The sequence below is a fragment of the Protopterus annectens genome, chromosome 10.part0, assembly GCF_019279795.1.
Source record: "Protopterus annectens isolate FY-2018-M chromosome 10.part0, PAN1.0, whole genome shotgun sequence".
Classification (NCBI taxonomy): domain Eukaryota; kingdom Metazoa; phylum Chordata; order Ceratodontiformes; family Protopteridae; genus Protopterus; species Protopterus annectens.
Window position 1 is genome coordinate 1289113167 of NC_056744.1, and position 25939 is coordinate 1289139105.

Below are 25939 nucleotides of genomic sequence, written 5' to 3' on the forward strand. Positions count from 1 at the left end.
TTTGCAATACATTTGATGTGCTAAATAGAAATGCTTTTCAAGATGAGGCTGGTTGTATGAGAGTTGTCATTTGTGTTGTCTTTAGTAGTATTAGAGTCAGTTAATGAGTTAGACTGTAAATTGTTTTGTATGTGGCTAGTATTTATAATTTGGAGGAGGGAAGATGCATCATGAAATAAAGTATTCATTCATCCTGTAAGCTATATTGGAGTTTGTTTCATTAAGGAATGTGTTCAGTTAGATAATTTTTACCAACTTTGAGGAGTTTGTTGATGATTAGGATTATTGATATTAATAGTCTGTAAACTGTGAAAATATTCTTTCTTTTCCTCTTGTATATTGTTTATAACATTGTTTTTAAGTGGTCTATACCATTGAAATGTATTATGCATTTTTCTTGTTTCCACAATTTCTAAGCTTTGTCCCTGTGATACATGAGCATTTTAGTTTCAACATAAAACTGAAGGGCAGTTGAGGATTTAATTGTTTTTTTCTTTTCCTTACAGGAACAAAGGAATCTAATATATTAAAACTCTGTTATTGATGTAAGTTAACAGCATTACCTAACAGAAGGAAATGTAAAAGATTATAGTTGCACTGTTGTACTAGAATATTAAATATTAATTCAGAAATGTATTGTTTGAATCTAGTCAAAGTGAACTTGGTGGATTTAAGTAATTTTAGTTGCTCCCAGTAATACATAGGCAGGATGGTGATCACTAATACAGTCAGAAAGAATACCAGAAAAATATTACACAGCAGGGTGTAGGGGGTATATCTATCAATTTGTGTGGGTTAACTTATGAGCTGTGGTAGACCAAATAAGTTACTTGATGCAATGTTGTTGATAGCTGCTTTTTGAATATTAATATAGGACCAATCTATGTGAACATATCCTCAGATAAGCATGTCCTACTTGCTTGTAAAGTTTCCTAATGAGAGTTTGAGTTCAAGAGTGTCATCACTGTTTGTGATTAGTGGGGTGTAGATAAATAGGTTCATTTGTTCATAGGTTCATGGTGGTGTACTAGGCTAATGGCCTTGGAGCCCTTACAAGCTTAGCCCATAGGATTCCCTGGCATCATGCCGCCTGATGTTATTTCCCAGTGCCTCTGTCAAGCAGGGACACTGAAATGATCCCCAGGGTGAATTTTCTATTTCCCATCCACTCTTCAAGATTTCTCTTGAAGAGGGCCAGTGAGGTGCTCTGCTTGACATGCAAGGGCAGTCTATTCCAGAGCATGGGCAGTCTTTGGGTTAGGAACCTGTCGCTCCAGCAAGTTCTGCTGATTGTGGTAATGAACTTGAGATCTCTGGATCATGTGCCCTGAGGAGATTGGGATTTCTTTAGCTGTAGCATATCTAACAGTGCTGGATCTGACATGGCTTTGTAGATCAAGCAGAGATCGCCTCTAAGTAAATGATATGATACCGAGAAAAGCTGGAGTTTTTTTAGTCTATCTGCATAGGGCAAGTGTTTAAGGCCTAGGATCCTCTTAATGAGGTATTTTTATGGTATTTCTAGTTGTTGCATATGTCTAGTGAGGTACGTGGCAAATGGGGCATTGTACTCAATAACTGGTCTAATGAGAGAAGAGTAGAGAGAGACAATGACCTCTTTCTTCTTTGATGCAAAGCCCTTTGAAATGAGATGCACCACACAGAAGGATTTTCTGACCACAGTGGCAATTTGATTGACAAAGGAGAGTTTGCTATCCACTTGTGTTCCCAGATCTCTTTTAACACCTTCGGTGTTCAGTGGACTACCATCGATGTGGTAATTCATGGGTACCGTGTTCTTCCCAAAGGGAATGACAATGCATTTTTTGGCATTGAGCTTAAGGCCATGGTTCATAGGTTCATAGGTTCATAGGTTGGTACTAGGCTATCGGCCCTAGGGCCTATACAAGCCTAGCCATAACAATTCCCTGGATATTTCTTCCCACAATATTTACTTCCCTGGACCCCTGACATCAGTCACTGGTCTCTGTGAGGCCTTTCTGTAGAATGTCAACATCATTTGGAGAGCTAATAATGGCTTCCAGTTTGCAATCATCTGAAAACTTGGTCAGCCAGAGTCCCTTTACTTTGGCCTGGACTTTAGAAAAGTAGATGTCAAACAGTACAGGACCCAGGACTGATCCCTGTGGGACTCCACTCATGACTGGTCAATAGCCTGACTTGGAGTCCGCTACTTTCACAGTGTGGGTTCTATCAGTGAGCCAGTTTGCAACCCACCTTGCAGCATAGGGGTTGATGCCTAGTTTAGTGAGTATCGATGACTCCTGAGTGAGGAATTGTATCAAATGTTTTGGCCAGATCGAGGTAGGCTGTGTGAACCACCTTGCTTTCGTCCACAGCTCTGGTGACAGACTCGAAGAAGTCTACCAGACTGAGCAAACAATATCTACCCTTTACAAATCCAAACTGTATTGGGTCTAATGTCTGGAGATTCCCCATGTCCTTATTTATTAGGTCCATGATGATGCACTCCATAGCCTTACATACCAGACTTGTCAGGCTAATGGGGCGGTAGTTCCCAGGGTCAGTAGTCACACCCTCTTTGTGGATTTGGATGACTATAGCAGTGCACCATTCATTGGGGACAAAGCCTGAAGTGAGGCTGTGATTGAACAGGGCACACAAGTGTGGTGCCAGTTCATTTTGTAATTCATGTAGATTACAGCCAGGGATATTATCAGGTCCCATGGATGCTATATTCTTGGCTTTAGACAATGCAACTTTAACCTGTGCAACTGTAATATTGGGTACTAGGCATTCCTCTGGTATTGTTAATGGCCCTTTAGGGGGTGAGAGGGGGGTGAAGTTGGTACTGAATCTGTCGGCCAGTATATTGGCAATGTCTGTTGGCTCAGTATAGGAGTTACCATTGTGTAGTAGTTTATGTGAAAGGTTTTAAATTCATTAATTTTTATGCAGAAGGGCACAACTCAGAGTTTCTAAATGCTGGCATAATAATGTTAGAACATATGATTTGATCATGATTAGAATACAGGGCTAAAATACCACCTGCCTTTGACACACCCCATATTCTAAACATATTGAATCCAGGTGGTGTGATTAGGTCCTTGTAAGTATTGGGCTTTACCCATGTTTCTTTTATTGCTAGAATATGGGACTTTTAGAATTCATAAACTATAAAATTCCAAACACTGTTAAACTTGTAAAAATAATAAAAAGTAGTTGGTTCCAAAACAGCACACCACCAGCTGCAAATTAAATATTTAATAATTACACACAGTATTTAGTGCTTTCATCTCATATCAAGTGAGACTTCATCAGAATACATTCATACAAAAGCCAAAAGCATTTAAATAACCTTGTCAGTTAAAAATGCAAGTCACATGACAACAGTAATCGATATTTAAAGGCACCATTATAAAAATCACATTTCTTTCTAAAATTATTACCTTTCTTTTACTAAAAAATAATATTATCATATAATATGTATACATCATACTATTACCAGCATAAATGTATATCCCACTAAATATACTCTGATATAAAATACATTGGGCCGGATTCACGAAACCTCCGTGTAAGACTTAATATGTCTTACTCGGAGGCTGCAGTTGAACAGTATGATGTCAGCATGGCATGCATATTCATGAGGGCATGCTGAATCATACCCAAGTCTAACACGGTCCGTGTAGGAAAGTAGGGGGCGTGTCTGATTGCCGAGTACAGCAAAGGGACACGCCCCCAGAAGAGTCAGAGTCCTGAAAGTAAACACCGACGAGTGAGTCCGCTGAAATGTCAAGGAACACAACACCACACATCCCCACAGACTAAACCCTACTGAAAATATGTAAAATGTAAAAATAGCAGTTTCCTTCTTTTTTATAACTTCCAAAATGTTTGCCCGCATTTGCGCTTGTTTGCGCGGGTATGCCCTTCGCTCAACCACAGTTAGCAGATATGACATTGAAAAGCATATAAGATCTACATATGCAAATTAAGCAAAGTAGCAATAGTGTAGCGGTACAGACATCGCCCAAAGAGTAGGTAGTCACGGTTCGAGCCCCACAACATCCCCCACTATTTTTCTTTAAATAAGTATGAAACAATTCCCCGATATATATACATTTAATTTAAGTAAAATGTAATGAAATGGCCCATGTATTTCTGAACAAAACCTATATTATGTATATATAAAAAGGATCATAATTGCCTGTAGCTGAGCAGCACTTTAACAAGCTTAATATGAGTGCCCGTAGCTGAGCAGCGCTTTAACAAGCTCAATATGAGTGCCCGTAGCTGGGCAGCGCTTTAACAAGCTCAATATGAGTGTCCATAGCTGGGCAGCACTTTAACAAGCTCAATATGAGTGCCCATAGCTGGGCAGCGCTTTACCCAGCTTAATATGAGTGCTTATGGCTAAATAATGCGTTACCCAGCGTAAGCCATTTGCGCGGAGCTGCGCAGCGTGCCAACCAGCTTACCTTCGGGCAACGTTGAGCAACCTGTAGCAAAGTCGCCTTTACACAGACACATCTCCTAGCCTGTCTAGACAGTAGTAAAATAAAAAAGCAATGACAAGGATCGAACCCGGGATACTGTGCACCATAGTCAAAGTACTGAACCACTAAGCCATGACAGTTGTACTGAGAAATACAGTATTGCCGTACATATAGGAATGAATGAAAATATAACCATGACAAAGCAGGTTTGCTGTAAGCAGAGAAATATCCAAAATGGCCAATCACAGATAAGTGCGGGAAAACCGGCATATATAAGCCCCATAGGTGGGAATACACACCATAACTGATTGTGGTACCCATTTGCAGTCAGGATGGCACATGCAGGAGAGGGAAATCGCTTTAGAGCACAAAGGTGGGGTGTTGAGGAGTCAAAATATATGGTTTGGCTCCTAGTCCATGATCATGAAGTGCAACTCATGCAGGGCCAGGTTCAATGGGGAGCGTATAAGGCAGAGGCATGGAACCGGTTGGCACATGATCTCACCAGTGCCACAGGTATTCCGAGGACTGGTGAACAGGTCCGTCACCACCATGCGGACCTGAAGCGACGAAAGGAGGACCAACTGAACCGATGGATCCAGGAGGCCCGCCAAATGACCAATGCCCCACTACAGAGTAAGTATCCATGTAATTAAGTATGTAAGAAATGCTATCCTAGCCTATAGTATGGATAGGTATGTTACAATATTCCTTCATTTATAATAAAGCTGCAGGTGTTCGTTCCGCGAATCGGCAAGCCTATGCTGATAGGCTGGTGAGGTTGCGCCACCAGGCAGGTTAGTAATTATTCTGCTGGTATTGTTATAGAATATAAGTGGGAAAGCTTGTAAAAGAGTTCAGTGTTGTAACCCAGTAATAAAGGTCAAATAAGCCTAGAAGAAAGATTCTGCTAGTATTGTAAGATTAGATAAGTGATGCAGCCTGGAAAAGAGTATTGCAATCCAGTAATAAAGATTAAACAAGTCTCAAAGAGAGTTTCCACCTGTATTGTAATGTCAGATAACTGCTTCAGCCTGAAAATGAGTGTTGTAATCAATCAACAAAGGATAGACAACTGTCGAATACATCCTTGTAAATTCTGCCATATGAAATAAGTGAGTCAACCCGAAAGGATTGCTGTAACCCAGTAATAAATGTTAATAAAGCCTAGAATTAAGTACTATCCTGAAATGTAAATATAACATAAGTGAGAGAGTGTGAGAAAGAGAGTTTGAAGCTACCAAGAAAGCTGTAATAAGTCTGGAATAAAGGTATACTGCATTCACTACATAATGAAATGAATGAGACAGCCACAACCAAAGAGTGAAATGTCTTTAATAAAGTACAGAACCTGGACTGTGTCCATCCCACAATTTGGTTATGTTGCTGTACCCTTGCATTATGGCGATAGTATGGTTGTATGAAATGCTGAACATCCACAGTTGTCTAGACCCATATAAATCAAATGTAGCAGGATGCTTTACCTGAACACAGCCAGATGTGAACATATATGAATAAAATGGAATGTATATTAATGTAGCAGTAACATCCCCATCACCAACATTCCTAAGGTTACATACAGGAAACTGTACTAATACATGTAGTGGATATATATCTGCATCTACTAGGAATGTACAGTATATGTATAGGTAGTTTACATTGTTAATGTAATATTTCTCCACCCTACCCTATTTTCACAAATTATGCCATTCCACACCAAACTGGGTATGTGTATTCACAATTAATTCCCATGGACATTTGTCCTGTTGGTGTATACATATCTGCATGTATGTTGATGCATGTGCCTTGTTCACATACCCAAACCTGATGGCCTGTTGCCACCAATCAACCCTGCATGCTGTTGGAATGTCCACTGTTGTTCTAAATATGCATGTGTTATGCTTGCTGCTCAATGTTCGGAATTCATGTGTGTTTGGTTAATGGGAATACGAATGCATGCTGTTACAACTAATTTTGAATGGTGTTGTTTGTTACTAACCCAAAATACCATAAAATACTGCTAAACATAGGACAACAGGGAAGGCGGGTTCCAGCGGACCCACCTCTCCCACCTCAGCTGGCGAGTGCACCTGGCACCAGTGCCCAGGCTGGGACCTCCTCCTCCGGAGGCCCTGTGCCACCTTCGGGTGGAAGCGCTGCAGGGGATGGGGCTCGCCCCCTTCTGCAAGCATGGCCGGAGGTGAGCCTCCACTCACCCTCCATAAGTTCCGGTCTGTGGTGCGTAGTGAGATCAGGTGTTCTGTGACTGATCCACTAAGCCAGCTTGAGGCGAGAGTGGTGCAACTCACGGGTGTGCCTGCCCGTCCTATCCAGCCCCCAGCACAGCCATGGCTTGGGCTGTGAAGGCGCAGTGGTAACTGCCCATGGGTGGGGATCTCAGTTCCACTGTTGCCATCTGTGGGCTCATGGGCTTGTGATATTCAAACATCTGTTCCCTGTCAATTGTGTTTACCCCCCCACATGTGTCATACTCCGCCCCTGTATGCGTCTTGTTTGTCTTGTCTGTTAACCTCCCCAACCTACCTCCCCAAATATACCTACTTCCTGTACCTCACATTCCACTATCACCTGAAAAAAAAATAAAAAAAAGGGCACTCTGTTCCCACAAAAAAATTACGCCCCATACATAGCTGCCCATTTCGCATACATGTCTGCTAGACATGTAAACTGATAATTACAATTGGCTGTACAACATATTTTGTTGTCCTCACCCCTCTCTCAGGGGTGGAAGGTGTCAAATCTCACTCTAAATTTCTAACATATGCACAGCTGTTGCTGGTAAAGGATTGGGCAGCTATGGGCCTTCCCTACATTCTTCCTGCACATCCCAAGCTTGTTTTCCTACTGTCCTACCCTCTTTGTGCCCCCTTTTTCACCACTTTCCTATTTCCCCATTTTCTTTTCTTTAAAAGAAAATAGCGCGGGTGTTAGCGGGAGTAAGCACTTTTAAGCAGTAGTCAGCGGGTGTGCGCTTGTGTGCGCATAGGTAAGTGTAGATAAGCGTAGCTAAGCACACAAACTCGTGCAAACCCTCTTACAACTGCTTAAAAGTGCCTTAGTCACTCTGTATGACAAGGCCTGTAGTCTGCTTATCAGCAAAATAAAATACCCCTGTCAGTCTCAAACCTAGGACCTTGGAAACACTAGACTGCATGAATTACCACTCAGCCACAGCAGATATACAAGAACTTGGTGCTGAAAGAAATATATCATGAAATACAAGGAGTGAATGTAAAGGGAAAATAGGAAGGCCATTACACAAAGCTTGTTCTGTGTATCTTTACTGACAATTCTTGTGGAACTGCATTACATTAGTGTGATAAGAGAAACAGCCATGCTAGTAGGTAATAATGTTATAGTAGCACCTTACAAACCCCACACAGTATCAGAGCAGGATAAACACTGCCATATTTGAATAGGTAAGAGGCCAGACCTCGCAACTGTGACTGATTGACAGGGATGCCCCTGATTTGCAAACAAATGTTACCTGTACCCCACTGACTCCCTGTGAAATGTACTCACAGTAGGCAGAAAGGTGGGGAATCCCACATAATGGTAACTGTCAATAAGTTACAGTAGACACTACTTGCATGTCAGAAATGGTGTAGTAATACATATGCTCAAAATACCCGACAGTCACAACTGCAGAATATCTGAAATATATCACGGGTGTATCCCACTGATATGTACCTTTCCCTGAGGCTGGTCAAATATATACCTGAGAGTATCTGAGGCCTGGAAGTGTCAGAAACACACAGGCATATCAGCCTGTCTGCTGTTAAACACTCTGGAATAGCTGTAGAATTACTTCCACAAGCATGCCCTTATGTAGGAGTACAACACAGAAATATCAAAGGATGTAGCCATCTAACATACTAATGACAGTATAGCAGTTCACAAGCATTGCATGTGCCTGATATTCATAATTGTTAGTACAATATACTTAGTTGTCCTCACCCCTCTCTCAGGGTGGAAGTTTTCAAATGCCGCAGCAAATGTCAAACATATGTACAGCTATTGCAGTTAAAAAATGTTCAGCTATGGACCTTCCCTACACCCAGCCTGCACATCCCTAGCTGGTGTCCCCACTGACTTCCTGCTTCCCGCTTACAATTGTTTAAAAGTGCCTTATTCACTCTGTATGACAAGGCCCCAGTACTGCTCAGCAGCAAAATAAAATACCCTTGTAAGTGTCAAACCCCAGACCTTGGGCTCACCAGACCTTAAGTTAAGAAGGGTTTGAATTGGTATACTGTACATAGTTTTGATGTTTGGGAGCTATTTGATGTATGTGATGGTCAAACTTAAGTTGTTAGTTAGTTATGTTGGTCAGTGTCAGTGGCACAACAGGTAGCATTCTTACCTTTGCTGCTATGAAAATCAGGAAAGCTGTTATGTTCTATTCCACTCCAGGTGATTGGATTATTGGCATTGCTGCAAATAATTGGGTAGTGCTGCTCTTCCTAGTGTGTTGTCCTTTGGATGAGATGTTAAACTGAGGTCCCACCTGCTTGAGCTGATGATAGCTCAGGTGGCTGTAAGATCCCATGTCACTTGTTAGAAAAGAGTGGTGAGTTCCTGGTGCCCCTAGACACATTTCCCCAGTAGTAGAAATACCACTTCTGGGTCACCTCTGGAACCATTCCTTTGTTTGATGAAAGCATTCTCAGACAAGTTAGGTGATCTAAAGCATGAAAAGGTTTAATCATCTACATGATTATGGTTCCATGGTGTCGTTTTATATAGTTATTGTGAATATATTGGTGGTAGCAGTTGAGGACTGATGTGTTGGCCCCAGAGCCTTGAGAACTCCTACGGTTGTTGGAATAAGATTGAATATCTCTGTTCCATATGGTAACCTTGAGATCCATCTTTGATGCAACTCTCAAAGCAATTCAGAATGGAGTTGTTCAAGAAGGGTTCCAGGAAATTGTGCAGACAATAACAAGGTTTAAACAGATCCAGAATACAGAGCGCAGTTATGTTGCTTTAAGATGAGGGATGGTGATTACTGTCTTGAAGAGATGACATGAGGGCAGTATCAGTGCTATGGCCAGTGTAGAAAGCCTGCTCAGCTGGGATAAGAGCTTTATTTATTATGTGGTGTAAGAAGTTGTTGGTGGCTGCATCTCAAATTATCTTTGATAGGGAGATAGAATAACGGTTGTACTGTAAACGATATAGTTTGGTTTTGGCCACCTTGTGGATTGAAATAATGTATCCTTCAATATTTGGGAACACATTGTTCCTTAATATATCTGTTTATGGGATAGCAATAGGTAAAGTACTGAGTATTAAGTAGTTAGAGGTGTGGGTTTAAACTTTTGCAATACATTTGATGTGCTAATAGAAATGCTTTTCAAGATGAGGCTGGTTATGAGTTGTCATTTGTGTTGTCTTTAGTAGTATTAGAGTCAGTTAATGAAATGCAATGTTGTTGTTCTTTTGAATATTAATATAGGATAATCTATGTGAACATATCCTCAGATAAACACTTCCTACTTGCTTGTAAAGTTTCCTAATAGAGTTTGAGTTCAAAAGTGTCATCACTGTTTTGTAGTTAATTAAGGGTATGAATAAATAGGTTCATTTGTTCCTTAGGTTCATGGTGGTGTACTAGGCTAATGGCCTTGGGGCCTTACAAGCTTAGCCCATAAGTTCCCTGGCATCATGCTGATGTTGTTCCAGTGCCTCTGTCAACAGGGACACTGAAATGATCCCCAAGGGTGAATTTTTCTATTTCCCATCCACTCTTCAAGATTTCTCTTGAAGAGGCCAGTGGTGCTCTGTGACATGCAGGGCAGTCTATTCCAGAGCATGGGCAGTTTGGGTTGAACCTGTATCGCTCCAGCAAGTTCTGCTGATTGTGGTAATGAACTTGAATCTCTGGATCATGTGCCCTGAGGATTAGGTTCTTTAGCTGTAGCATATCTAACAGTGCTGGATCTGACATGGCTTTGTAGATCAAGCAGAATCATCTCAAGTAAATGATATGATGCGAGAAAAACAGGTTTTTAGTCTATCTGCATGGGAACCCAAGTGTTTAAGGCCTAGGATCCTCTTAATGAGGTATTTTATGGTATTTCTAGTTGTTGCATATGTCTGGTGAGTGCGTGGCCGTGGGGCATTGTACTCAACTGAATTCTAATGAGAAGAGTGAGAGAGAGACAATGGCCTCTTTCTTCTTTGATGCAAAGCCCTTTACAAATGAGGATACTTACACAGAAGGATTTTAAATACAGTGGCAATTTGATTGACAAAGGAGGTTGCTATCCACTTGTGTTCCCAGATCTCTTTTAACACAGCCGGTGTTCAGTGGACTACCTACATCGATGTGGTATTCATGGTTACGTGTTCTTCCCAAAGGGAACCGTAATGCATTTTTGGCATTGAGCTTTGAGTGGGTTCATGGGTTCATAGGTTCCTTAGGTTGGTACACTGGGCTATCGGCCCTAGAGGCCCTCACACAGCTTCATCCATAACAATTCCCTGGATGTTTCTTCCCAATATTTGCGCCCTGGACCCCCTGAGCATCAGTCACTGGTCTCTGTGAGACCTTTCTGTAGAATGTCAACATCATTTTGGAGGCTAATAATGGCTTCAGTTTGCAATCATCTGAAAACTTGGTCAGCCAAGTCCCGCTGCTGGCCTGGACTTTAGAAAAGTAGATGTCAAGCAGTACAGGACCAGGACTGATCCTGTGGGACTCCTCATGACTGATTATTAGCCTGACTTGGAGTCCGCTACTTTCCTGATGTGGGTTCTATCAGTGGAGCCAGTTTGCAGCCACCTTGCAGCATAGGGGATTGATGCTAGTTTAGTGAGTATCGATGACTCCTAGGTGAGGTGTATCAAATGTTTTAGCGGGTCGGGTAGGCTGTGTGAACCACACTTTAGATCACAGCTCTGGTGACAGACTCGAAGAAGTCTACCAGACTGAGCAACAATATCTACCTTACAAATCCAAACTGTGGGTCTAATGTCTGGAGATTCCCCCATGTCCCTTATTTATTAGGTCCTGATGATGCTCCTGTATACATGTTGTGTCAGGCTAAATGGGCGTGGTTGGGGTCAGTAGTGCACCCTCTTTGTGGTTGGATGACTATAGCAGTGCACCATTCATTGGGACAAAACCTGAAGTGAGCTGTGATTGAACAGAGACACAGTGTGGTGCCAGTTCATTTTGTAATTCATGTAGATTACAGCCAGGATATTATCAGGAATGGATGCTATATTCAGCTTTAGACAATGCAACTTTAACCTGTGCAAACTGTAATATTGGGTACTAGAGCACATTCCTCTGGTATTGTTAATGGCCCTTTGGGGGGTGAGAGAGGTGAAGTTGGTACTGAATCTGTCGGCCCAGTATATTGGCAATGTCTATTGGCTCAATGAGTTACCATTGTGTAGTAGTTTATGTGAAAGGTTTAAATTCTATTTAATTTTTTTATGCAGAAAGGGCACAACTCAAGTTTCCCGTGCTGGCATAATAATGTTAGAACATATGATTTGATCATGGTTGAATACAGAACTAAATACCACCTGCCTTTGACACACTATATTAACATGCTGAATCCAGGTGGTGTGATTAGGTGCTTGTAAGTATTGGGCTTTACCCATGTTTCTTTGTTGCTAGAATATGGGACTTTTAGATTCATAAACTATAAATTCCAAACACTGTTAAAAAAACTTGTAAAATAATAAAAGTAGTTGGTTCCAAGCCTTTCAGCTGCAAATTAAATATTTAATAATTACACAGTATTTAGTGCTTTCATCTCATATCAGTGAGACTTCATCAGAATACATTCATACAAAAGCAAAACATTAAATAACCTTGTCAGTTAAAAATGCAGTCCATGACAACAATGTCGATATTTAAAAGGCACCATTATAAAATCACATTTCTTTCTAAAATTATTACCTTTCTTTTACTAAAAAATATTGTTATCATATAATATGTATACATCATACTATTACCAGCATAAATGCTTATGTCACTAAATATACTCTGATATAAAATACATTGGGCCGGATTCACGAAACCTCCGTGTAGACTGTATGTCTTACTCGGGAGGCTGCAGTGAACAATGTGATGTCAGCATAACATGCATATTCATGAGGCATGCTGAATCATACCCAAAGATCTAACCACAGTCCCGTGTAGGAAAGTAGAGGCGTGTCTGATTGCAGTACAGCAAGGACCGCCCCCCAGAGGCTCAGGATCCTGATATAACCTGACAGTGAGTCCGCTGAAATGTCAAAATTTCTTCCCACATCCTGAACCCAACCCTGATAAAATAAAAAAGAAAGCAGCGAGCCAAGGTTCGTTCCGGGATACTGTGCACCATAGTCAAAGTACTGAACCACTAAGCCATGACAGTTGTACTGAAATACAGTATTGCCGTACATATAGGAATGAATGAAAATATAACCATGACAAAGCAGGTTTGTTGTAAGCAGAGAAATATCCAAAATGGCCAATCACAGATAAGTGCGGGAAAACCGGCATATATAAGCCCCATAGGTGGGAATACACACCATAACTGATTGTGGTACCCATTTGCAGTCAGGATGGCACATGCAGGAGAGGGAAATCGCTTTAGAGCACAAGGTGGGGTGTTGAGGAGTCAAAATATGGTTTGGCTCCTGGTCCATGATCATGAAGTGCAACTCATGCAGGGCCAGGTTCAATGGGGAGCGTATAAGGCAGAGGCATGGAACCGGTTGGCACATGATCTCACCAGTGCCACAGGTATTCCGAGGACTGGTGAACAGGTCCGTCACCACCATGCGGACCTGAGCGTGAGGAGGACCAACTGAACCGATGGATCAGGAGGCCCGCCAAATGACCAATGCCCCACTACAGAGTAAGTATCCATGTAATTAAGTATGTAAGAAATGCTATCCTAGCCTATAGTATGGATAGGTATGTTACAATATTCCTTCATTTATAATAAAGCTGCAGGTGTTAGTTCATGAATCGGCAAGCCTATGCTGATAGGCTGGTGAGGTTCGCCACCAGGCAGGTTAGTAATTATTCTGCTGGTATTGTTATAGAATATAAGTGGGAAAGCTTGTAAAAGAGTTCAGTGTTGTAACCCAGTAATAAAGGTCAAATAAGCCTAGAAGAAAGATTCTGCTAGTATTGTAAGATTAGATAAGTGATGCAGCCTGGAAAGAGTATTGCAATCCAGTAATAAGATTAAACAAGTCTCAAAGAGAGTTTCCACCTGTATTGTAATGTCAGATAACTGCTTCAGCCTGAAAATGAGTGTTGTAATCAATCAAGAAAGGATAGACATCTGTGAATACATCCTTGTAAATTCTGCCATATGAAATAAGTGAGTCAACCCGAAAGGATTGCTGTAACCCAGTAATAAATGTTAATAAAGCCTAGAATTAAAGTACTATCCTGAAATGTAAATATAACATAAGTGAGAGAGTGTGAGAAAGAGAGTTTGAAGCTACCAAGAAAGCTGTAATAAGTCTGGAATAAAGGTATACTGCATTCACTACATAATGAAATGAATGAGACAGCCACAACCAAAGAGTGAAATGTCTTTAATAAAGTACAGAACCTGGACTGTGTCCATCCCACAATTTGGTTATGTTGCTGTACCCTTGCATTATGGCGATAGTATGGTTGTATGAAATGCTGAACATCCACAGTTGTCTAGACCCATATAAATCAAATGTAGCAGGATGCTTTACCTGAACACAGCCAGATGTGAACATATATGAATAAAAATGGAATGTATATTAATGTAGCAGTAACATCCCCATCACCAACATTCCTAAGGTTACATACAGGAAACTGTACTAATACATGTAGGGGATATATATCTGCATCTACTAGGAATGTACAGTATATGTATAGGTAGTTTACATTGTTAATGTAATATTTCTCCACCCTACCCTATTTTCACAAATTATGCCATTCCACACCAAACTGGGTATGTGTATTCACAATTAATTCCCATGGACATTTGTCCTGTTGGTGTATACATATCTGCATGTATGTTGATGCATGTGCCTTGTTCACATACCCAAACCTGATGGCCTGTTGCCGCAATCAACCCTGCATGCTGTTGGAATGTCCACTGTTGTTCCTAAATATGCATGTGTTATGCTTGCTGCTCAATGTTGAATTCATGTGTGTTTGGTTAATGGGAATACGAATGCATGCTGTTACAACTAATTTTGAATGGTGTTGTTTGTTACTAACCCAAAATACCATAAAATACTGCTAAACATAGGACAACAGGGAAGGCGGGTTCCAGCGGACCCACCTCTCCCACCTCAGCTGGCGAGTGCACCTGGCACCAGTGCCCAGGCTGGGACCTCCTCCTCGAGGCCCTGTGCCACCCGGGTGGAAGCTGCAGGGGATGGGGCTCGCCCCCTTCTGCAAGCATGGCCGGAGGTGAGCCTCCACTCACCCTCCATAAGTTCCGGTCTGTGGTGCGTAGTGAGATCAGGTGTTCTGTGACTGAGCCACTAAGCCAGCTTGAGGCGAGTGGTGCAACTCACGGGTGTGCCTGCCCGTCCTATCCAGCCCCCAGCACAGCCATGGGCTGGGCTGTGAAGGCGCAGTGGTAACTGCCCATGGGTGGGGATCTCAGTTCCACTGTTGCCATCTGTGGGCTCATGGGCTTGTGATATTCAAACATCTGTTCCCTGTCAATTGTGTTTACCCCCCCACATGTGTCATACTCCGCCCCTGTGTCGTCTTGTTTGTCTTGTCTGTTAACCTCCCCAACCTACATCCCCAAATATACCTACTTCCTGTACTTCATATTCCACTTTCACCTGAAAAAAAAAAATAAAAAAGGGCACTCTGTTCCCACAAAAAAATTACGCCCCATACATAGCTGCCCATTTACATACATGTCTGCTAGACATGTAAACTGATAATTACAATTGGCTGTACAACATATTTTGTTGTCCTCACCCCTCTCTCAGTGGTGGAAGGTGTCAAATCTCACTCTAAATTTCTAACATATGCACAGCTGTTGCTGGTAAAGGATTGGGCAGCTATGGGCCTTCCCTACATTCTTCCTGCACATCCCAAGCTTGTTTTCCTACTGTCCTACCCTCTTTGTGCCCCCTTTTCACCCTTTCCTATTTCCCCATTTTCTTTTCTTTAAAAGAAAATAAGCCTTGAATGTTAGCGGGAGTAAGCACTTTTAAGCAGTAGTCAGCGGGTGTGCGCTTGTGTGCGCATAGGTAAGTGTAGATAAGCGTAGCTAAGCACACAAACTCGTGCAAACCCTCTTACAACTGCTTAAAAGTGCCTTAGTCACTCTGTATGACAAGGCCTGTAGTCTGCTTATCAGCAAAATAAAATACCCCTGTCAGTCTCAAACCTAGGACCTTGGAAACACTAGACTGCATGAATTACCACTCAGCCACAGCAGATATACAAGAACTTGGTGCTGAAAGAAATATATCATTAAATACAAGGAGTGAATGTAAAGGGAAAATAGGAAGGCCATTACACAAAGCTTGTTCTGTGTATCTTTACTGACAATTCTTGTGGAACTGCATTACATTAGTGTGATAAGAGAAACAGCCATGCTAGTAGGTAATAATGTTATAGTAGCACCTTACAAACCCCACACAGTATCAGAGCAGGATAAACACTGCCATATTTGAATAGGTAAGAGGCCAGACCTCGCAACTGTGACTGATTGACAGGGATGCCCCTGATTTGCAAACAAATGTTACCTGTACCCCACTGACTCCCTGTGAAATGTACTCACAGTAGGCAGAAAGGTGGGGAATCCCACATAATGGTAACTGTCAATAAGTTACAGTAGACACTACTTGCATGTCAGAAATGGTGTAGTAATACATATGCTCAAAATACCCGACAGTCACAACTGCAGAATATCTGAAATATATCACGGGTGTATCCCACTGATATGTACCTTTCCCTGAGGCTGGTCAAATATATACCTGAGAGTATCTGAGGCCTGGAAGTGTCAGAAACACACAGGCATATCAGCCTGTCTGCTGTTAAACACTCTGGAATAGCTGTAGAATTACTTCCACAAGCATGCCCTTATGTAGGAGTACAACACAGAAATATCAAAGGATGTAGCCATCTAACATACTAATGACAGTATAGCAGTTCACAAGCATTGCATGTGCCTGATATTCATAATTGTTAGTACAATATACTTAGTTGTCCTCACCCCTCTCTCAGGGTGGAAGTTTTCAAATGCCGCAGCAAATGTCAAACATATGTACAGCTATTGCAGTTAAAAAATGTTCAGCTATGGACCTTCCCTACACCCAGCCTGCACATCCCTAGCTGGTGTCCCCACTGACTTCCTGCTTCCCGCTTACAATTGTTTAAAAGTGCCTTATTCACTCTGTATGACAAGGCCCCAGTACTGCTCAGCAGCAAAATAAAATACCCTTGTAAGTGTCAAACCCCAGACCTTGGGCTCACCAGACTGCATGAAGTACCACCAAGCCACAGCAAACAAATAAGAACTTAGTGCTGAAAGAAATATATCATGCATTACAAGGAGTGAATGTAAATGGAAATTAGGAAAGCCATAGCAACACATTCCAGTAAAGACAAATATCAGGCATTCAAGGAGTGAATGTAAAGGGAAAATAGAAAAGCCATAGCAACATATTGCAAGAACCACTGTTGTATGCCAGTTAATCCACAAACCCCACAGGAAAGTACATACTCCCATGTAAACAGTGTTAGCATTAGCAGGTGTGAGTTAACATACACAATGAGAAGAGTGCACTGGAAAAAGCAACAGTCAGGTTTCAGTACAACATGCATTTCAGTGGCTACAACACAGCCTCAGATATGAGAGATATACCAACCTTCTGACTGACACAACAGTGTCCACAGCAAACCAGCATGGTCCCCACCTTGCAAAACTGAAAGGCCTATGCCTACCTAACCTATCATTTTATAGCAGTGTCCTGAAATCACAGTGAGAACTGCAATTACCACACAGCAGGCTGCATGCAATTACTAAATGCTGGCCACCAATTGATGCAGAGGCCATCACATGCACATGTGCAGATACCTACAAAAGCAGCCTGTACTGCCAGTCCACACATGCAATAATATCATTGCAGCAACTGGAGGGAGAGAGAGATATAGATATAGATATAGATATAGATAGAGACAGAGACAGAGACCAAAAAAAATGCCAGCAAGCAAGCCAGCAAGCAGGCCAACAAGCAAGCCAGCAAGCCAGCAAGCAAGCCAGCCAGCAAGCCAAAAGAAAAAAGCTGTCAGAGACAAAGGTAATGTAAACTACATAATCCAATAATCTACATACTGTGAACCCTCCATATGTGTTAGCAGTCTGTATCTATATGTAGATGCAGATGTGCATAGGGCAAGGGACATACTGTAACTGTTAGTGAAGGCTGGACATACATATGTAGTTGAAGGTTGCTATGTACACATATCTATATAGGTTGTAGTGTGTGGCATTGAAAACAGCATGCAGTGCAGGTATATGTCATGTGGTGGTGAACTTCTGTGGGACTGAGCCAGTGAGGCCTGCTACAGCTATACAGCCTGAGGACAGCATAATGCATTCTGCACAACACTGTGCAATATCATTACAGAATGGTATGTCTCACAACTGTTTCAGAAGTGATATTCCACCATGAAAGGTGGGCAGTCTATGTGCCTACATGTGCATGTATATGTACAGCAATGGATGTTCAGAAGTGTGTGTGTGTGTGTGTGTATATATATATATATATATATATATATATATATATATATATATATATATATATATATATATATATATATATATATATATATATATATATATATATATATATATATATATATATATATATATATATATATATATATATATATATATATATATATATATATATATATATATATATATATATATACATAATCTATATATATATCTATATATATCTATCTATATATATATATATATATATATATATATCTACATATCTATATATATGTATATATATATATATATATATATGTACATAGATAGAGAGGTACGTATAGATAGATAGAGATATATAGATAGCTAGATAGATAGAATATGTATATACATATAGATATAATAGATACATACATATATAGATATATATATATAGATACATACATATATACAGATAGATATGAATGTCTATAGATATGTATATATATATATATATATATATAAATATATATATATATAAGGCGTTGTGTGTGTGTGTATATATATATATATATATATATATATATATATATATATATATATATATATGTAGATATGTATATATATTTACACATATATATATATATATATATATATATATATATATATATATGGATATGTATATATTGATATATATATATTTATATGTGTATATATATATATATATATATATATATATATATATATATATATATATATATATATATATATATATAAAGAGAGAGTGAGAGAAGGGGATTTGGGGCAGATGTACTGCAACAGGTGCCTGGTGACCAAGGCATGGACTGAACACCAGTGTTGATACTGCAGTACCATACCCCATTCCAAAACATGTTACCCACTAACTACCACATAGGTGGTTGCCTGCCTACCACTGGAGGTGTCAGAAGGGAACATGGGACACAGGTGTAAAATAGCCTCCTCTTTGATATCCACAGTGGCACACTAGTCCTGTAATCTCTGTACATGGTACGTGTCATCACAAAAGGTGTGTCAGCTAGGGCAATGTAAGTCAGTGTGCCCCTCTACACCTCACAATGTCCTATGCAGTATATACCTCCCATAAGAACTACAGCAAGTGGAAAGGCCACAGACATACCTAACAAAGACTGATAATGCCCTCAAACACATTCCCTATGCAGACTGACTCACAAAACCACAGCTAGAGTGCCTTGCATACTTCCTACACAAAGGTTACCACTGCTGGACATACAGAGTTATGTCACACCCATACCAGTCGGCCAACCACCATGGCAACACCTCACAATCCGTCCAGCCTACATGACCTAGGGCCCTAATCCTTGTCACCACACTAAACAGCACATGCTGGAGGTACAGGTTTCTATACACAAATATGCCATACCCTGGACTAAACCACCCAGCATTAACAAACAAGGCTCCTTATTAGTAGATGTCATACATACCCCTGATGAATGTTATGGAGATAGGTAATATGCCCTGTGAGTCACTTCTGTGTAACCGTTTCACAGAAGCAAGTAAAATCACATTACATGTGTCCCAAAGGGCAGGTTAGCATATGGCTAGTCTGCCCTAGGCCCAGGGCCAATGGCATAGTACCTACCTATGACACAATGCACACACACATGTACTCAGTGCAATACCAGCTATGTGAGGTTGAATGAGTGTGACACTGACTGTGTGCAAGTTCTGTAAAGGTGTGATAGCTTAGCGTGAGTTTGTGTCTGTCATGGTAGTATGTATCATAGGTGTGAGGCCAGAGAAAGATGTGTCAGTTATCGGGATGCAAACATAGTAGATTGGCATATGTTGTGCTGTAGTTCCCTATGTACAACTACGGTGTCCCATCATAGGCAGAAGCAATACATGTATGCTCAGTAAGTGGTACTGCTGTTGAATCCAGCTCACATATGAACTGTTGTACTACCTGAAGTTGTAGGCCTAAACACTACAGTATGGTGTATGTTCACATTCCCTGGTAACACTGTCTGGTGTGTTTCCTGTAGTCTGCACAGATTACATACCTCATGCATAGGTATCTGTAAGTAGGGGCACACAGTACTATAAGGTACACAGTTAATGCTCATCTGTGTCTTCATACATTTGTGTGTTGTATGTGTAATGTGTGTGTAATGATGCCTGTACCATGGCCGCAATCACATGTGTGTTACAGGGTATGTGTGTGTACCTGGCAGCATGTATACTCTGTGACAGCAGTATGCTGGCTATATTAACAACTGTGCACATATGTCAGGTAGGGGTATGGCATCAAAGACTAGGGTGGATTACCATTTAAACTGTAAATGTGCATTGCATTCATTGCATGGGATGACAATATTCTTCATCCATTAGCTTGATACATACCCCCAGTGTGAGGTTGTGCATTGTATCCCAAACAGTGTGCCGAGTGCTAGTGTATACTAGTTTGTTGTATGGAGTGTGGCAGGCACTGTCTGGCAGTTGTGGGCTGAGCACTGATATGTGGTATCGAACATGTGTATCCCCTGATAGACAGACAGACGCTATATATGGCAGTTAAGTGATATCAGTACATTAGAATATTAAGTGTGCCACATGACTTGCTCACATATTTTTCTTTTCCTTCCAGGGTGATGGTGCATCAGCGTAACCCACCTTATACAGCAGCAGGATCAGGAGAACCACCAGAGCCTGGTGCAGAATTTCTCTGTGCTGTTTTCCAGGACCAGCCAGAACCAGCATGAGGGGGCTGCACTGTGGCAAGATCTTGTCCATCAGGTAAATGACATAGGCATGCATAACCGGACATATGAGCAGGTACGCCATCACTGTAGTGATTTAATTAGACATGTCCGGCAGAGTGCGTCTGATATCCACAGACAACAGCTTGCCACAGGTGGTGGGGTACCTATCCACCCCCTCACCAGTTTGGAGGAGCACCTCCTAAGTGTTGTGGCTCCAGGCCAACAACAAAAACATCCACAAACATGTGTCATCATGGAGGCTGGAGCCACCCAGCATGTTGAAATGGAGTGTGCAGGTAACATGCCATATCTGTAGTTGACTGTTCTCTTTACTGGTAGTTTATGCGTGTGTGAGATATGTACTGTGTGTGTAGCTGTTAACCTGCCTATTCTTCTGCAAGATTGATATTCTGAGCATAATATGTACACCTGTGAAAGCTACCTGTTGTACTACTGTACTTTATCATACTCACAGTATCAATGGCACAGTTGTGGCCACTGGCAATCACTATCATATTTTTGCAGGTCCCTCTGGAGTGACAACAAGGCAGCCAATCCATGCTGGTGAGTGTGTAATAACAATACTATTGCTAATGACATGTCCATGTCATATGGAGGTGTAGTGTGTACACATGTAACACCTATGCATAATGCATGCTGTGCATGTTTGCTGTGAGACTATGCATATCCCATTATTCTCAGTAGCTGCCTCACTCACATGCAATACACAGAGCATGACACACATGTGTGGCAACACAGTACTGGACATTGTATAGGCATACCTGATACACATGTACACAACACACACATGTTTGGCATAGACACTACACCTTAGCCTGCTACACATGTCCAATTATGACACCTGCTGTATGGCCACCCTTCAGTATCCCACTTATCCTCTATGCAGCACACATAATATACCTGAGGGATAGAGGCCTACCATGTCTTTGTGCAACAGTCCTGAACAAATAATACATTCATGTTAGGCAATGCTCACTATTGGCCACTGTACACACCCATGTAACAAGTGGCTGTGTAATTGTGGCTGTAGTCATGTTACTGCACTTCAGGTACAGCATGCTAGCTGCCTGTCTGGCACACATTATTATTGTTGACTGACCACAAGAAGCATGTTGATCATGGCTCATGTTACTACACCACATCCTGTTCCACTGACCACAAAAGTACACATAGCAGTTATTGCGTAGCACCGTCATGTGTTGTGTGTGTGTGTGCAAATATATGTACCCACAGCTTGTAACACTTGCACAACATTGTTATGTCCTTGTACACATTGTGTCCCAGGGTGGAGACAATCACTGAACAACTACTCACAACCATCAAGTACACGTATACTGTTATTAACAAGGGCTGTCTACACTTGCACTGCATGTTCCTGTGCAACACATAATCTGCATGCTGACACGTGTGCAGTGATGTTTTTCCTTGTGATACTGTCACCCACCCTCAAACAGTATTGTGTATGTGTTGGATTGCACGTGTGTCTGTGTTTGTATCTGCTGTACTGAGGAGTGTGCCTGTGTGCCTGTGTGCCTGTGTGCTTGTGTGCATGTGTGCATGACTGCATGTGCGCCTGTGTGCCTATGTGCTTGAGTGCATGTGCGCCTGTGTGCATGTGTGCCTGTGCACCTGTGTGCATGTGTGCTTGTGTGCATGTGTGCCTGTGTACCTGTGTGCATGTGCGCCTGTGCGCATGTGTGCCTGTGTGCATGTGTGCCTGTGTGCCTGTGTGCCTGTGCGACTGTGTGCATGTGTGCCTGTGCGCCTGGTGTGCCTGTGTGCCTGTGTGCATGTGCGCATGTGTACATGTGTGCCTGTGTGCCTGTGTGCATGTGTGCTAACATCATGTACACATTTGTAAACTGTGTTTCCTATCTTCCTCTCACAGGTTCTGATGTTGCTCTGGTGGAGTGCAGCAGGGAACCTGAAGCCACTGCTGGGGATAGTGATAATGATGATACATGTGTAATGGCGCCGGGAGGTGTGACAGGGTCTGTCGTTGGTCAGCCAATTGACACTACACAGCAGTCAACCCCATCAATGCGCACAGTCATCCTGCCGATACATCCATTGTCACCAATGTCCTTAGCTGAGGGACAGCATACAGTGGACATTGACCAGGGTAGTGTGGTATCATTGGCACATGCATCCCCTCACAGCAGCCATGGCCAGATTCCTGACATGGTACCACACAGGCAGATGTCCAGGGTTTCTTGTGGGAGCATCCGTGGTCGTACTGCCCCTGTCAGACGTGCCCACAGAGGTCTTTCAACCTCAGCTATGTTCCGGGCTGTAATGCAGGCATGTATGGAAGGGTACACCAGGCAGGGTCTGAGGGAGCTTAGAGCACATCACACTGCTATGAATGACACTATTCGTGATGATGCGGCTGCCATCCGTAATATCAGCGAGGTCATTGATAGACATTGGGGGGAACACATTAGATCTCTTCCACAACTACATGTCCAGAAGCCAGGACAGTGCAGGACGGTTGAGGCATCGACGTGGATGTATGCCAGCAACATCATCAGCTGGCAGTCATTGCAGATGACAACAAACCCGCAGCCGCTCCTATAGTGCCAGTACCAGCCCCAGCAATGCTGGGTCTGTGCTGTCATTACACCGTCCTAGAAGACCACATGCACATGGCTCTGGACAGTCCCAGCAGGGACATGTGTCCAGTCAACAACCCGCTGCTTCTGATGACAGTACCCAGTCTGGCTTAGTACCTGATACTGTCCGTAGCACCCCTGCCAGGCACAGATACAGTGTCCGTGGCCAGAGACAGTGATCTGTATGACCTGGCAGGTACAGTCTGTGGCTGTCCACAAACACCCATATATGGCAGCCACGTGGTGGAACTGTGTGCAAGCATACACACACACATAATGCTAACACCTAGGGCTAACACATACACACACATCGCATCAACATTGCCCCATGTTGTACTGTTGTCCCTCACTAACACACACACACACATACATGTCGATTGGATGTGTCAATGGCAGACTCTGGCAAACCAAGTACACACCCTGTGCATATGATGAAACTGTGCCACCTCCTGCCATCTGTAATATTGATGCAGGAACAGGATAGCATGGTGCTGATGCACAGGGTGACTACATAGCACTGTAGTAATAATATGTTGTTAACAGTACAATGTAATGATATCGTTGTGGGTATATTCGAGCATGCATGATGCATTAACTATGACTGTCATTGTAGTTTTGTATACACCAGTGTTAATTCCCAAAGTGTACTGTCTGCACATGTGCCACATGGCTGTTGTGTGTACCTGTGCCTGCATGTGTTGGGGTGTGGACAGTACATGTGTGATGTTTGCAGCACAGAGTTGCAGGTGTACATTTGTGAACATGGTTAACATGGAACATGACATGGTTTGACAGTATGCTGTGGGTGATACAGTTTCCATATGTCAATGGTCTGCATTCTGGTACTATACACAGCCTACATAGCCTGACATTCCGTGGTCATTACATGGTGTCTCCTCAACTGATACACAGATGTAGGAACCTGGTGTCAGTGATATCCCTGCAGTACTACACTATACCAGTAGCCCTTCTTACTGAGCCCCACATATCCCTGGGAACAATACTCTTTGGCATATAGCAGTGTCACGTACATGTCAACACACTACGGATATGTCCATCCACGACTGCAAATGCATACAGTGGCCTGCAATGCATTCTACACATGACACACCTAAACACCACAAGGGTATCATACAGACAGATACCTGTTGTCCAAGCCATGCTGTAATGCAACTGTAGCATTGTCATCAGCATGTAGTTAACCTAGTATTCCAACAGTACCATGTAGGTGGTAGCACCCATCATGTAGAATGGGTAATGGTGTGTACATGTGGACAATTGTTATCTTGTCTATCCTGTGATATTCACATTTCCAAAGGTATTCTGCAATCCTTCAGTGTATCACCTAAGCAAGACAGTGTCTGTATGCATATCGGCAACATTTGCCATACACCTACACTGGATGTCCATCACTCACAGACTTTGCTGTCTTTTAACATGTCTGACATATACTCCAGACATGAACCCTTATCCACATTAATCTATCAAAGCTTTCATGGGTGTGTGTCACATAGCTGGCCTAGGACACAGGTCACTGCAGTAGCCTGCATTGTCACCAACATACACGTATGGCCTAAGGTCTGGTAAGCTGCGGCACATGCTGGCAGAGGTAACAACTGTAATCATATGAGGCAGGCTTCACACATAGGAACTATTAAAGGTCACAGGTACATATCTGTATGTGGCACACACATACCTGATGTGTGCATTGAAATTACTGTTATAATAATATGTCATACAATAATAAAAGCAAAACACACAACACATTGACAAACTGTGTGATAAACACACACATGTCATTTGTAGAATTCAAACCCCTAACTATGTTATGATACTTGAGAGAGATGCATTAACACAGCACGCTATTCACATTACTGGATGATTTTCCTTCTCCTGCTGTATTTATAGGGTGCTGACATCATCAGTCTTTCCAAAGAGGAATGTACATCTTTTAGTGTGTTATCCCAGTCTTCAAAAAGGCCATTCCTTTCACAGAGAATTGCATACATACACACCCCCCTGCCACCCCACACACAGATTTTACAAGATTCAAATCCCTACCTAACTATGTTATGATACTTGAGAAAGACGCATTAGCACAGCGCGCTATTCGCATTACTGGATGATTTTCCTTCTCCTGCTGTATTTATAGTGTGCTGACATCATCAGTCTTTCCAAAGAGGAATGTACATCTTTTAGTGTGTTATCCCAGTCTTCAAAAAGGCCATTCCTTTCAGAGAATTGTATACATACACACCCCCCTGCCACCCCACACACAGCATTTGCAGGATTCAAACCCCTACCTAACTACGTTATGATACTTGAGAAAGACGCATTAGCGCAGCGTGCTATTTGCATTA